General features: G+C 42.2%; 1 protein-coding gene across 2 annotated transcripts in view; it reads right to left on the bottom strand.

Annotated features, from left to right (window-relative positions):
* Window positions 1-15162, bottom strand: part of rerea (arginine-glutamic acid dipeptide (RE) repeats a) — a 158797-nt gene that overhangs the window by 42600 nt on the left and 101035 nt on the right. The gene's annotated exons all lie outside the window — the stretch shown is intronic.

Below are 15162 nucleotides of genomic sequence, written 5' to 3'. Positions count from 1 at the left end.
CACAGTCATCTTTAACATGACTACAGATTACCACATTCCCCACAAAAGGGCGAGTGTGTGCCACCGCGCCAGCCTAGTGGGGAAAAAAACATCCAGGGTGGATCAGAGAGCCAAGGGTCTTTTTTTATTGAAAGCCTGATTCACTTCATGCAGCTCTGGCTTCTAAAAGGGGGTGGGGGAGTGGGGGGCTGAGCTCATTGTAGAGATATTTCAAGACTCCTACCTTTTCTGAGATCACTGGAAAATACTAGGAGAGCAGAAATTAAAATACAGAAATGTTCAAACAGAATGCCATCTTTTCAAATTGCCCACTAAACAAAGTAAAAGTGAAAGAATCCTTGGCATTAAAGACTATGAGTAAGAGTAATCTAGGCTAAATTAAAATGTGTGCTGATGTGGTATTGTTGAGATGGTTACAACCCAATTTAAAAGAGACTAAAGGCGCTCTCTGTAACTGGGCCACTTGTATGTGTCATCAGAGGTGTTGTCAGTGCTTATTACACCGCAGATGGGGAGACAACCTGTGCTCCTCCAGGGTATTTCAGAGCTTTCTGTGCCTTGGTTCAGCTCCTGCATTAACATGAAACCTATAAAACACTCAAGGCTTTGAGAACAAATGCATACTGATTGATAAGATATTTGTGCTGTCCAAACAGATCCCTGTGGCCGAATCGTGCAACCTTTCCTGTCGCTCTAGAGATGGAAATTACTGTTTCATTATCAGACCCTAATTATGTTTGCATGTTACACTGAACAGATCACTGTGCAGAATCAAATTATCAAGATAAGCACTCTGAGGCGGAGAGAGGCAGCCAAACTGAGGCAGCGGTGAGGAGCCTATTACAATTACAATGCTGAATTGATTAGTGACATTCCACACAGCATTCCCTTCCTTCCCCGAGTTGCTCCTCATCCGGCTGATCCCAGCACAGCTTAAAGCCACCTCTCCAAACACATGACTGAATTAAGACTGCTCGAGGGGCCTGCCAGCTCACTTATAAACTAGGTCTCAGTCAGTGATGGAGACACTAAAGGGAGAGATTTCCCCTTCATCAGAGGAGCGAGGCATACCACAGGAGAACGGAGGGGGTAGTGGTGGTCTGCCCACTCTCTCCTTCACTCTATAATGGCTGTGCGGCTTCCTTTGTCTGTTCGTTGAGCTCTAAACCTGGGAGTCTGTCTGTCTGTCTGTCTGTCTATTCAATCATCCATCTATCTCCATGTAAATGGAGCAAAATGCACAAGAGAAATCCAGATCCAATCCAAACATGCCTATTGTAATGCCCAACACTACATTCATGATATAAGCACGACCTAGAGAGGGCAGAAGAGAGAAGTGAGAAATGTTAGAAGCATGGGGGATGTAGGGCGAGACAAACAGCGCGGGCAGCACTAATTACAGCACAGCCAGTGTAAGAGTCCAGTGAGAGTGCTATAAGAGGCTGAAGCTGGACTTTATGAGGTCTGGCCAGAGGGGGAACAGAGCAGGGTGGAGTCTACCAGGGGTGTTAAGCAGACTCCACCGGCACGCCAACAGCTGGGCTTTCCACAGGGAGCTACTGTGCTAATAATAACCTGATGTGTGGCACACATCACAGAGAAAAGATGTGTGAGGACTATTCATTAGTGATGTGAGAATTAAAGAGCTGCACACAGAAGCGGGCTCTTGAGCCATGCTTGGACAGAGAACCGAGGTGGTAATGAGAGGAAAATTACACGAAGCGAATGCTTGCGCACACGCCGTTTGAATTAGTCACGGTTTATTACATGCTATTGCTGAAGGTACCAACTCGGATACAAACGCCGTGGCATAACCTCCACCCCTGTGACCTGACGCTGCGTGTTGGCGGCTGACATTTTGTCTGTTTAGCGTAATCATTAAATATGGCGGCAGCTGCAGCAGCGGTGGCAGGTCTTATCTGCAGCTTGAAGCGGTCACATGGCTCCCACATTAACAGGAGAGGGTAAAACAACCACAGCGCAGGCCCTCGCACTCTCTTCTCACATAACCAACCCGCAGCTAAGCAAAGCCAGACCCTGAAGCTCTCCACCTAGAGCACATTAACAGGAAATGTGTGTTTATTTTCAATTTCAACATTGTGCTTTTCTGTCATCCGGCACCAAAACTCTCTCCGGTTTTCTTGACCAAACCGGGCTCAGACTGCAGTGGAACCGAAGAAAAGCAGGGGTTTTCACACTTCCTGGAGAAGGTGGTTGTGGAAAATGGTTTCTTGAAGGCTTTGGCCCGTGATCATGTTGCAGGAAAGGTATGCAAATAATCCAAATGGCTTGAGTGCAGAAATTCAGGCTTGTTTTCCCGGCATGCATACATGTTGGTGGCATCAAGGGGGACAGATCTATGCTCAACAAAACGTAATATGATTAGTGAGGAGCAGGCAGACAGGAAGGGCTCACTCTCTCAAGCATGATGGATGTGCACACAGAGACTGTTTCCGCCCATAAGCTTGCTCTCTCTTTAACTGCCTCTCAGACATAGACCAGACGCAGCTCTCTCCATATACACACACAAGCACTTCCATCTGGACCTCAGCTCACAGCTGTATGTGCCTGAGTGACAAAGAGAGGAAAAACACGTTGTTGTAGGCCCCAAAACAGCCCTGTGAACAAAAAAATCCAATGTGAACAAAGACATGTAGCATGCTCTTCCCTTTTTTAATAAATAAAAAGAAGTGTCTCAAGTAGACTCCTTTCGGCTCGAGCAGTTGAAGAATAAATGTGCTGCCCTGCCACAGTCAGACTGAAACTAATAATGGTAAACAAGTGCTGATGACATGTTTCTCCCCTGCAAAAGCCTGTGTACAGATTACTCCTCCGCCTGTCTACAAGCACAAATGGAGGGAGGGAGAGAGTCACAGCTGTGATGTCGGCACAGTCAGGACCTTTATGCTGCTAAACACCGGGCCCCTCTCTCTCCCTCTGCTGTTTAGATATTAAATCTCGACTCGCTTTGAACAAAGTCTGCCCATCTGTCAGCCACTCTCTATATTGGATTTGATGAGCATTAGGCAGTTCAAAGGGGGAGATTTTTAGTGTAACAAAACCAGGATAAAACTGCACCCCCCCCAACCTTGTGACACCAATCCACTCATGTTAGCTCTGCTCCAAAACCTAGTGAAGCGGTCTAGGTAACATTTCAAGGCATGTTCTCAACACAAAGGCAGACAGCACCATTATGCAACCTTACTAAGACGTCATTTTAGCCTAATTCTAAAAGTCGGTCCCAGAACCTAGTGAGCCGCTTCACTGTCCACCGCCACATTAGAGCTTTCTAACCGAAATGGAACCTCAATAGTAACCGTTTGGGAACAAATCTACATTGGAAGCTTGTCATGGAAAGCATTGCCCAAACAAAGAGCACAAGAATAAAGGCAATGTGATTGGAATGACATTGTACTTTAAATGTAAACTACTGTTTGGACGGTAAGATTTGTTTTATTTTATTTTGCTCACAAAGGCTGCATTTATTTAACCAAAAAATAAAATTATTCTGAAAAAATATTACAATTTAAAAGGACCGTTTTCTCTTTTTATTTTTAATACATTTTGGCAAAGCTGAATTTTCAGCAGCCTTAACTCCAGCCTTCAGTGTCACATAACACTGATTTCTTATTATTATCATCATCAATGTTGAAAACAGTTGTGCTGCTTAATATTTTTGTGGAAACATGATACATTATTATGTAACATGATTTTTTTTTTTTTTTTTCAGGATTTTTTTAATAGAAAGTTCAAAAACAGAAATGATATGAAATAGAATGCTTCCTACTGAGGCTGCTCACTCATTTGGCGGTGACTAGAGTCGTGCTGGGTGTACAAATAACGCTAATTAAGATCTCACTGCTACTGCTGCATCCATTACACCAGACTCAACAGCACAGCAACACTTATAACACTCAACTCTCTGCACTTCACATAATCTCCCTGTCTCTATTTCCTCGCCCTCATTCTTGATCTCACAGGCTATTTCCTGTAGCTGGCCGTTGGGCGATATCACATCAGGTGTGTTTGATATGAAGAGGCAGTGGCTGTGATGTGTATCACAGCGTGTGTTGGGTTGCTACACACAGCAGGTGTGACCGGCTCATATCCCTTCCCCCCTTTTCCTCTTTCAAAACTCAACCCCTCACTCAACCCCCCACCTGGTACTCAAACTCTTCAGTTACTGACTGAATGCTGGGGGCTGGACATGAAAGGAGGGGGTGTTTCCTGAGACATGATTGACAGCAGTCTCCAGGCAAACAATGGGTGGAAAGACAACGTTAATATTTAAAAGGTTGTTATTGTATTGCAATGAAGGAACACTTTTTCCTTCACAAGACAATGATGGTACAGCTCTATTGTTCTCATAATGTTTTGTTGTGGGAGACATTAAAAGATGCAAACCAAACCAGAGGCATTTTTCAATATGCTTAAAACAATGTACCATAAAAATGAACGCTTTTATCTGTAAGAAACAATCTGAAAAACATGTTTGCAGACTGATAAGATACCCGCATAGTTTCTAAAATAGCTAAATACAGACAACTCTTTCTTCCTTCAGTCACGGTTGTTTTTGAGTGATCCAGACAATAGAAGGAAATGAAGAGCTCTGAATACAGCTATCGATAACAGGCCAAATCATACAGCTTTGCACACACACACACACACACACAAACATTCAACGTCGCTACTCAATCGAAACAGCGCCCAGACAAAATTAATTAAATTAATCACATGTGAATTTGCAGCCTGAACTAAATTTAATTGTATTATTTTGCTGTATCCAGTCCCATCCAACACAATAAATAGACATAACGCCTTACTATTGTATAGACGCCCCTGTCGGCACTCGACAAACAGTCCAAATGGTCTGATTCATAAACGACTCTTATGAGCAGGTTCTTTTAATGAAGTGGTTAAAAAGATTCACAAACTCTTAAAAATTACTTACTACATACTTACAGAATGCTTATTGAATTAAGTTTTGACTTGCTTACTGACTGAAAACGTGTACATAACATTCAAGTGTTTTGCTGTAATGTAAATAAAAAATATTAAAAAATTTAAATATTACAAAAGTTCTTTTACATTAAGGAAAACGTGTAAATTAGGTTAAAAAAACAAAATGTATTAAAAATATATATTTAATATGCAATTAAGACCAGTTTTGGAGGGTAATCATTTAGCAGCCTATTCAAAGTCCACTGTTACCATTGGTGAATTCATTTTCCTCGGATTTGACCTCTTCCTTTGTCTTGGGTAACATCTTATCTAAAACCTGACTGTGCCAGCCCTAAATGGCTGCTGACAGCATAGATTTATGGACTGAAGCAGTGCGACTTGGAGGAGAATGCCTGCGAGCTCAGGGGACGCCGGATCTGTGTTCCTGACCTCAATGGTCACTGTCGTAGTATAGAGTTACTCCATAATTCTACAGCTCCCTGACACAACCTTGTCACACGGCCGGTGAGATAATGTACTACAAGAGCACAAGCCTGGCGAACAGCCTCCCAGAAATGTGAAACATCTCAAAACATTTGAGCACAAAGGCAAAACACATGAGCCCGTGAGCTTATCCAGTCCTGAAATCTGTAGAGAGCGACGGCAGATCAGTCGCACAAGCAGTGGACTCAGTTTAGCCTTGAGTCCCTGCTCATGTCTCTGCACTTCCTGAATGAAAGCAGAGAGAGACACAATGCGCTGCCTTGTTAGTGTGGCCTAATGACTGGGTCGTTTCACTTGCCGGGGAGGGGAGCAGCCATGCATTCATAGATAAACACAGACAGGATCATGGTAGGGTGAAAAGGGCTGAAGCACAGGCATTGGTTGCAGCAAGAGTTGAACGAAGAAATAGCATGTTTACGAGACTGACGTATGAATGAAGCACAAGCTGTGGGGCCTTTTTGTTAGGATACAGATCACAGAGAGAGAAAAACATGCCGTGTATGTGTTTAAATGTGAACCATGCCTGGTTGGCTGGTTAATCCCAGCATTGAGGCTGCAGCATGGGCCGCTGAGCAGTGCCGGGTGTGATGGAGCGCGGTAATGGAAGGCAGGAAATGAGAAGTCTTGGTTAAGCCACGGCTAATCGATCAGTGTGTTTGGGCTAGAGCGAGCCAAGCTGATGCAGGGAAAGCGGCTTGTGGTAACAAGCGCTGCGCAAACCCTTCCTCTCTCTTCTGCGCAGCTATACTCTAGCACAATGGTCTTTGTTCTGCTCTAGCTCTAATTGCTCCGTTGATTCACTTGGGTTTTGATTATTTGATTGGGCTGATTACAGCGTTCACCTTTCATTGGCCAGTCGACGATTGCAGACTGAGTACAAGAGCAGGTTTTGTATATTTGTGAAGCTGTTTGAGTTTAGGTGAAATAAAGAGAGAGAAAGAAAGAGAGCAAAAGAGACTGATTTAACTCTGCCATCTCCCCCGCTGACTCGGCTAACAGCAGTTGATGGAAATATTTATAAAAACTCTAGCTGTTCCAAAACCTAGTCTGCTGTCTAGCAAGATAGCATTTAAATTAAAATACGGTCATCATTTACCTCACCTTTATGTCATTGTAAATCAATTTTTTTTTTTTTTTAAATCACTGATAGAGTAAAAATACTGAAAAAGACTGAAAAGACAAAAATTAAAATAAAGTGGCATTAAAATTCAAAACCATAATATCTCTGCTTATGAGGTTTCATTTGAGTTTGTATGCTGCTTTAGAAGGCAGTTTCCTACGCAGACAGTAGACAGCAATGTATATCTCTAGATGTGTCACAGAGCTATCATTTTTAAAAATGAAGATATAAAGAGAGAAAAAAAATGCTGATTCTTACAAATCCTGACTGCCTGACAATGATACTCAGCGGGAAGTAGTCTTTACCAAGTGGAAGAAGAATCAGGAAAATAAGGAAGGACAAGAGCACAATTCCCATCCTCACTTGCGATTCATCACACACTCCTTTTACCCAGCATCCTCCCACACTGGGTTTTCTTTCAAACATCAACCTCTGCAAATATTTAGTCTCTAATATCTTTCAAATAAAGGAGCCAAAGCATTAAACAGGATGGCAGAGGGACAGATCCGCATACTGATCCAGCTCACGCATCCTAAGAGGTGGGCAAACGCTCAACGATCTAGGAGGACCGTGGCGCAAGGTCCTTAGGATGAGTCGGGGAGCGTGTGTGTGCAAAGACAGACGGAAAACTAACTGGCCTGCGACATGCCAGCTGGAGCACCGCCCTCTGGCTCGACGGGCGGTGCTGTACCCGGTGGCCGAGGGAAATTATCGCTGACAAATATTCATACAAACACGACATAGATACAGGAAATACATCTGAATGACAACGCACTTCCTCGTGTAGACAGACAGGCGCACATGTAGCCTCATTCCCTATACGTTTAGATTTTAATGAGCATGTGTGCATGGCTGAAAGAGCTCCCTACAGTGCGGAGGGGGAGAAATAAAGAGGAGCGCCACAGGAAGCTGCTTATCTGTGCTCCAGACTGTCAATCTGCCACAGGAGCCCTGCACTACAGGCATGAGGAGAGATCATCTGCCTTCTCCAATCCCTCTGTCCTCTTTAATTACACACCCGCACCACGTACAAACACACACACGCGGGACCGCGCATGCGCACAACTTCACAGCGACAAAGAAGAAAAAAATGCAGATCTCCTTGTCGAGTCTGGCACACAGGCTTCAGCTCCGCATCAAGGAGAAGACGAAATTAATATCTCTCATAGGGATGAGGAGATGAGGCTGCTGGAGTTGAAGGGTCATATGGCTGACATGGTCACACTCCCAGCATGCATCTTTCAGCTGTATTTCAACCCTTACTCACTTGCAACAAAAGCAAACACATCTCTACCGGCAGCCACCAAGTCCGTTCTTTGTTTTAGAGTGCCTACACAGCCTTGCCAGATAAGAGCTGAGGTCAATCTAATTAGACGTAATGGGTGGCAGCGCACTCACACACACACAAAGACACAAATGCACGCACGCATACAGAGGCAGGCATGCAACCACGCAGACAATTTCCCATGCGCTAAAATGTGAGCATATGGTCGGGGGAGGGCTGCAGAGACATCAGCCATTTGACATTTTCATCAAGTACCGTAGTACACTTGGAGTAAACTGATATCTCAATAAGCAGAGCGAGGTATCGGCCTCCACTGCCGAACTCATGTCAAATCAAGCCTCTACTAGATTAAAATGAAAAGAAGAGGAGAAACGTCTGCGTGCGTTAACGTCTGCCGAGATGAAGGACGACGCAAAGTGGGGGTGACAGCTCAATGTGGTCTTCAGTCTATGAGTGTGTGTTGTGAAGGGGGTGTGGTTATTGATGGCACCCGGCTCAGCATTATTAGTGCAGCGGTCGGTAAATTTTCCCTCCAGCCTTTTGCAAAAGGTCCGCCCACACACTAGCCAATGAGCTTCAAGCTGGATGACTGACAGCCCTAAACAGCCAGTGGCGGAGAGGCAGAGAGAGACCATGAGGTGATAAAGCGCTATCAGAGCCGTTTTGTGTATGATGACTGAAAAGCACTGTTTGTTTGCAAGCCTGCTGAGATTTACAACCATTTGCACTGCCCCTCCCTGCATTTGTTTTTCTTTCTAGCTGTATTTTTTCCCGTCCTCACTTTCTCTCTCTCTCTTTGCCTGCGTAGAGTGCTGCGTGCACGGAGGACATTTTCCAGCCCACTGTGATGATATTGATTGCAGAGCCTCCCCTGACTGCAGCCTGAAGTATTGACCAGCCAGCTCTCCTAGAAGCAAACAAACATGCATGCAACCTACACAAAGTGTGTGTGCGTGAGTGATTACACACTGTCAAGCCCCATGTCGAAACGCTCCACAAGGAGAGTGTAAAAGCCCAGAGCTCCTGCGCTCTTTTGCTTATTGGTTCCAGTGACAGCCAGTGGGCAATGGGTGTCTGCTGTTTTTCTTATTACCATCTTACTTTTGCAACAATTTTACCCTTTTTAAAAGGACTGCATTCTGGGAAAGCCATCAAGAAAGCAGCATTGAGACAGAAAATCTCATTCTCATCACTCATCTAATCCAACTCACAGGCTCTCCACAATGACCCTGATCTAACAGCTCACACTCTACCCTAATGCACTAGCACTGCCATTACCCATAATCCCACAATGCAGCTCTCTAATTAGACCTGCATTTCTGTGCGATTTCCACGGAAAAGTGCACGCTCCTGCACACAGGTGATGTGCATTAAGAAAATTTTAAAGCTAAAAATATACAAATACTTCCTTTTTAGCACAACAATAAGCATGCACAATATGGGCAAAGCATGCAAAATGGAGTGACAGAAAATAATTGAAGTATAAAATACGACATGACATCAAAAGTTTACTGTATTTACTGTAGTAGACATTCCTGGTTTTACTTTTTCTTACCAAAAAAAAAGAAAAAAGAAAAGATTTTTACTCAGCAATGATGATTTAAATTGATCCCAATTTAAGTGACAAACATTTATAATGTTTATAATAGATTTCTATATCAAATAAATGCTGTTGTTTTGAACTTTCGATTCATCAAAGAATCCTGATTTTTTTTCCCCAGTTTCCACAAGAATATTAAGCAGCACAACTGATCAACTTTGATAATAATAAGAAATCTTGGGCACCAAATACGCATATTAGAATTATTTCTGAAGGACCAAGTGTCACTGAAGACTGGGAGTAATGATGCTGAAAATAGAGCTTTGCAACCAAAAATTACATTTGAAAATATATTAAAATAGAAAGCAATCATTTTAAATGTAATGTTTCACAATATTACAGTTTTTGCTGTATATTTCATCAATTCAAAATCCAGCCATGGTAGACAAACATCAAAATGTAATAACTTGATGTCATGCCTTTACTACTGATGTCACCTACGGCACACAAATATTATTTTAGCAAAACTGCATTCATGTCTCACTCTATTAAATGAAATGACCACTTTTCACAATCCAACAATCAATTTCCAATGGATAAATTTAAATCCCACTACATTTTCCTCACAGAACATCGTTTCACTCTAAAAACTATCAAAATTTGCCTGTAAAATGGCTTTAGACTTCTGAAGTAGAAGTTCTCCCTGGGCAAATGAAGAACAACATCTCATACAATTAAGTATGTCAATAGCTGTCAGAGATTGCTCTTACTACATGAAACGCATAATGTGATATTACATATATGGTGACTGGCATGATTTGAATGCCTCAGTGTATAAATCAGTCATGTCGTAGAATATAAAGACGGCATTTGCCAAGAATATGTGCGACTGCATGATATAATTCTCACGTCTTGCCTGTAATTCTTAAATTTTCATGCCTAAATGTCAACCTCCCACACACAGTTCTCTAATGGCTGCCGGTGAGAGTGGTTTGACAGTGCTGGCTTATGATCGTTACAGTGTGTCGATGCCCTAGATCACGAGAGACTGTAGAGCTCAAACCACTTCCACTCACTCCTCTCTATACCCCCTCTCTCTTCGTAAACCTTTATATACACTAAATCCCTTCCATCCATCCAGCCATGGTTGGAAAGAAAGAGTAAAATAAAGAAAAAAAGCCAAGGTTGAAGCCATAAACCCCTGATATTATGCCTGCTCTGGCTACCACTTGGCATTTAAATGCCATTTGTGGCAGCAAACAGTTCACACTTAATTACAGCGAGCAAGCAGCTGTAGCAGCCAGCCTTTCCACACTGAAGCAAGCTGGGCAGCCAGCACCAGCCCTTTCAACTTCCCATGCCGCTAAAAGAGAGCTCACCTTTTAAATACTAAATTGGCCCACTGCTCAGAACATCTCAGCGAGGGTTTCCCGGCTTCTGAGATGTTGGCCAGGGCCTCGGTTCTTCAAACACTCCACCATCAGCCTGTCCTGCTGCCCCAGCGGTGCCTATAATCAATTGGCCTTTATACAGCACCATAAGCTCTGCCTTTGCTTTAGTGTGACACACACACACAGATAGAGGCCTCCCCTGCACTCTAAACCTGCTTGGATGATGTGTTGCACAGAGATGTTACAAAGGCGTCTCTGCCACTATCAGACTGAATCGACCTTGGAAAGGTAAAAGGAGAGGGAAAAGGGAAAAAAAGATTTTAAAAAAGATTTAAGAGCCGTTCCATTTTTACCACTGTAAAAATTCCAGTTTACCCTTGTAGGTGACTCACAAAGATCCCATGCAATGAATTAATGTCACCGACATACATACCAATTGCATCTATTTAAAGCAATTCATCTCTCTGTTTTTTGTAAATATGCATGTAAATATGCATGTAAATATGTTCAATAAAAGTTGTCTCATAAATAGACTTATTTAAGTGTCAAGTAATTTAAGTAGCCTACAAATTAACAGGGTTGTGGCCGAATAACTTAGAATTAGGGGTGTCGCAATATACACCCCTAATTGGGTGTATATTGCAGTATTGGCAAAAACTGTATTATTTCAAATTAAATGAATATTTTCATAAGGATAATGTACATTTATAATGCAACGCCAATCGACATAGCCTTGTTTATAACACTTAAAAATAATATAATTTCTTTTTAATTTCTATTTGATCCATATAATTTTTTATTTTTTTATTTTTTATTTCTAAAGATATCACAATATATCGTTATTGTGAATTCTTTTGGCCACGATAACAGTGTAGTGAAAAACCTGATACTGTGACAGCCCTACTTACAATGCAATACATTATATTTCACAACACAACATATTCGAAGACAATATCATAACTACACTGATTAAAACTGCATCTCATATGGGTCTCATTATGTATTTCATATTAATGCCTTGACATAACATTTGCCCAACTGATTGGCTGAAAGGCCAATTAAGCAAAATAAATTCTTGAAATATACTATTTAAATTTGGGGAAAAAAAGTTACAGGGTGCACCTACCAACATAAGTGCCCTGGCTTTTCTCTATATCAGCAGCTAATCCAGGACTTGCATTGTGCTTGGTATTTTCTAACACGTGACCAAGCTCAACCTGTTTGCTCCTAAAACATCAGGCCAGAGGAACAGACAGTTCAAGACCAAAGTAGGAGGAAGAAACACTTCACCTGTGAGAGACGAACCGAGGACAGATATTGTGTCGGAGCATCACACGGATGTGCAGCTCACATATTTCTTCTGAGTGGCACTGGGAACGTCAGAGTGCATGTGTGTCACACCAGGGAAACATACAAAGATAGACTGGGGTCTTAATCGGTCTCAGCTAGTTACACACACACCCCATATCACCTTCCAGGCAGGTCTACACATTAAATCAGCCCATTTCATCTTCAGAGGTAGGGAAGAGTTTTGTGCATCTCCTCGACAGCATGGATCAGCCTCGGACGTGTGTCCGGCACACGAAGGACATTATAAATGGAGAGCATGGCCTCGTCTTCTAACATGCCCGCAGGCACACATTTATCAGTATCACCAGTCAGCGGCAGAGCCTCTTCCAAGAAAGGAGAAAGAAAAAAGAAAACAAACATTCTCAACATGTAAGTGTGCAGAAAATTATCTGGTGCTCTTTCTCTCTCTATCTCATTACTTTTTCTTAAAGCTATAAAGAGCTATTCTGCTACAAATGGCTCAGGCATAACGGCAATCTATAAATGGGATGTTAAGTTCAATAGCCCAAGGTTAGAGGCTGAGAGAGCGAGAGCACTTCATTGCACTCTGCATTGTTCTTTCAAGAGTTCAGATGAGTCTGGTCTCAGCACACGGCTGAAGCATCAAGCACTATTTATGAACTTCGTTCTGGCATGAAGGTGAAGAGAAAAATAGAAAAAAATAATAATAAAACATTCTGTCCATGATAGGAATCCATATCTGGCTCTTTTGGTATCACACTCTTTCTGGAATCTGCCACAATTGATTTGAATTAATTTTGACAAATAAACAGATTTGGAAAATACAGAGCTTATGGGTTCAGCTGTGAGACAGAGTCAGCAATGGGGTATTACATTTGGGAAATAGGTAGTAATAATAACAGCAAAAAGCCCAAAGTATACATAATTTTTTCCATGTACACTAAGGATCTGTATAGTGTGTGTGGTAAATTTCATCATTAGCATAGTGCACTTGTACTGTATGGGCAGCCAGACTAAATACGGTCATCTCACACATGAGCGAGATGTTTTTTTTGAATTATTTCAATTTTACATGTTTTTTTTTAGGTTGCGCATAAGGTGGTAACACTGTCCTGGGTTGTTTCACAATCACACAAGAAACTAAAGAGATGGAGCAACTACTCAAGACGCAACAAAAATGGACTGTGTTGACAAGTATTTGTGTGAGGGGGTTAAGAGATTTCAAAAACTGTGCACAAAAACACGCCGTAGCTCAATTATGACTAATGTAAATGTTATTCATATAAAATACTTTAGCAGCCTCGGTCGTTCACAGCAAGCCTGCTGCACAAAAACAAGCTCTGAAACGTGTCTGAGATGTGTGACAATTAGCCCACAGGTAATACGACAACATAAAAAAGAAGCTTAAATTTTTTTTTTTTTTTAAATAACCTTTCAAGCATTCACACAAACACTACTAGGCATAAAACAGACATCTTTAAAGCCATTGTGATGAAACAAGAGGGAGAATGCATACAGAAAAGAAGGGGAATGAATAACATGAGGGGCGTGAAGATGGAGGACTGGAATTTTCAAGCGCCTTATATTTCCCATCCTCCCCAGGCCAAAAAGCCCTCCCACTCTCCCCTCTAGAATTTTTTTCGTCTTCAGCGAGAGCTAATTTGCAACATGTGTTCTTTAATGGAGAGAGCCACCCGATGGAAGCATGTGAACTCGATACCACTGTAAATCTCCACTTCCACAGCTTTTTTTATTGGCATGTCACACTTTGGACAAGCTGGAAATTACACTCGGTGAACTGAGAAGCAGTGCCGAGACACTCTAGAAAGGCGGGGAAGAAAAGGAGAGGAAAAGAGACAGATGAGAAGGAAGCGGCGTAAGGTGCTGCGAGTCAGAGAGAGGACCGCTAGTCGTGTCAGGAAGGGAGGATCCAATTACACTGCAGCCAGGCAAAGCACATGTGTTTGGAGAACAGGATTGTTGCAATAAATATTGGCCATGCAAAGACTGCATAACGCACTTGGCTGATACACAACATGAAGCAAATTACTTGGAGGCAAATATCAATTACAATGTTTCAGTTAACAAGAACAGGAAATCTAACTGGGGAATAAAAATGATAGTGTTTGGATTGGGGGGGGGGGGAAATAATTTCAATCTCAACTATAATTGTTGTGAGAAAAAAACTATTTGAAAACATCAAGGCTAATTTTCAATTGTAATTAAAATGCTGAGGATTACACTAGTACAATAGTAGTTTTATCACAGTGTGATTGGGAAAGTGTAAACATTGCCTCCATGTTGGTATTTTTGTCAATTTATTTCTCTTTGACATCAAAGCGGACCAGATAGAGAAGCCTGCCTTTCCTTTTTTAAGATGAAACAGTTGGGTTGAATGCCAGGGCTCAGCGTTCCCAGCTTCAGATGCTAGTAAAGACATCAGAAGAGGGAATTTGCCTGTGATGTGCCAAAAAACAGCATTGTGTCTCTGTGGCAGATTCCGGCAATCCGAGATGAGCAAAACGAAATTAACATAGCCGTTCCACTGAGACCCAAATGATTTCTAATGCATAAAAATACTTGACAAATACCCACCTCGCCACCAGCAAAGCAACGGCGGTAGTGCGGGATGGGAAAGCCGCGATAATGAAACGTGGCGAGAAAGGCTCTGTTTAATAATTTAGCCTCGCCGTCAAGGATCTGCTATTGATTGTGCTTTCAGGTGTCTTATGAAAATGTTATCTCCAGCCTCGTAGTCTCTCGGCTCCATCTGGCAATGTAATCACCACTCCATACCCCATTGTTGACCCCACACACCTCCATTTTGATTTTACCCCTTGTTCTTGCTTTTCCTCCTCCCTCTATCCCTCTTTCTATCCCTTTGGCCACACAGCTGGTTTCCATAGTAGCGTTTACTGAAAGCACAGAGCTGTTAAAAGCATAAGAGGGAAAAGAAAGAGAGAGGGAGGTGCGATGAAAAAAATAAGAATAAGGTTCTTGATCTTTTTCGAATTGGGTGATAACACAAATTGACTATTCTCTCTTCCTTTATCTTATTTGGCTACTGTCA

The sequence above is a fragment of the Squalius cephalus genome (assembly GCF_949319135.1).
Source record: "Squalius cephalus genome assembly, chromosome: 18".
Taxonomy (NCBI): domain Eukaryota; kingdom Metazoa; phylum Chordata; class Actinopteri; order Cypriniformes; family Leuciscidae; genus Squalius; species Squalius cephalus.
Note: the sequence above shows the minus strand (reverse complement) of the source record. Positions and strands in the feature narration are given on the sequence as shown.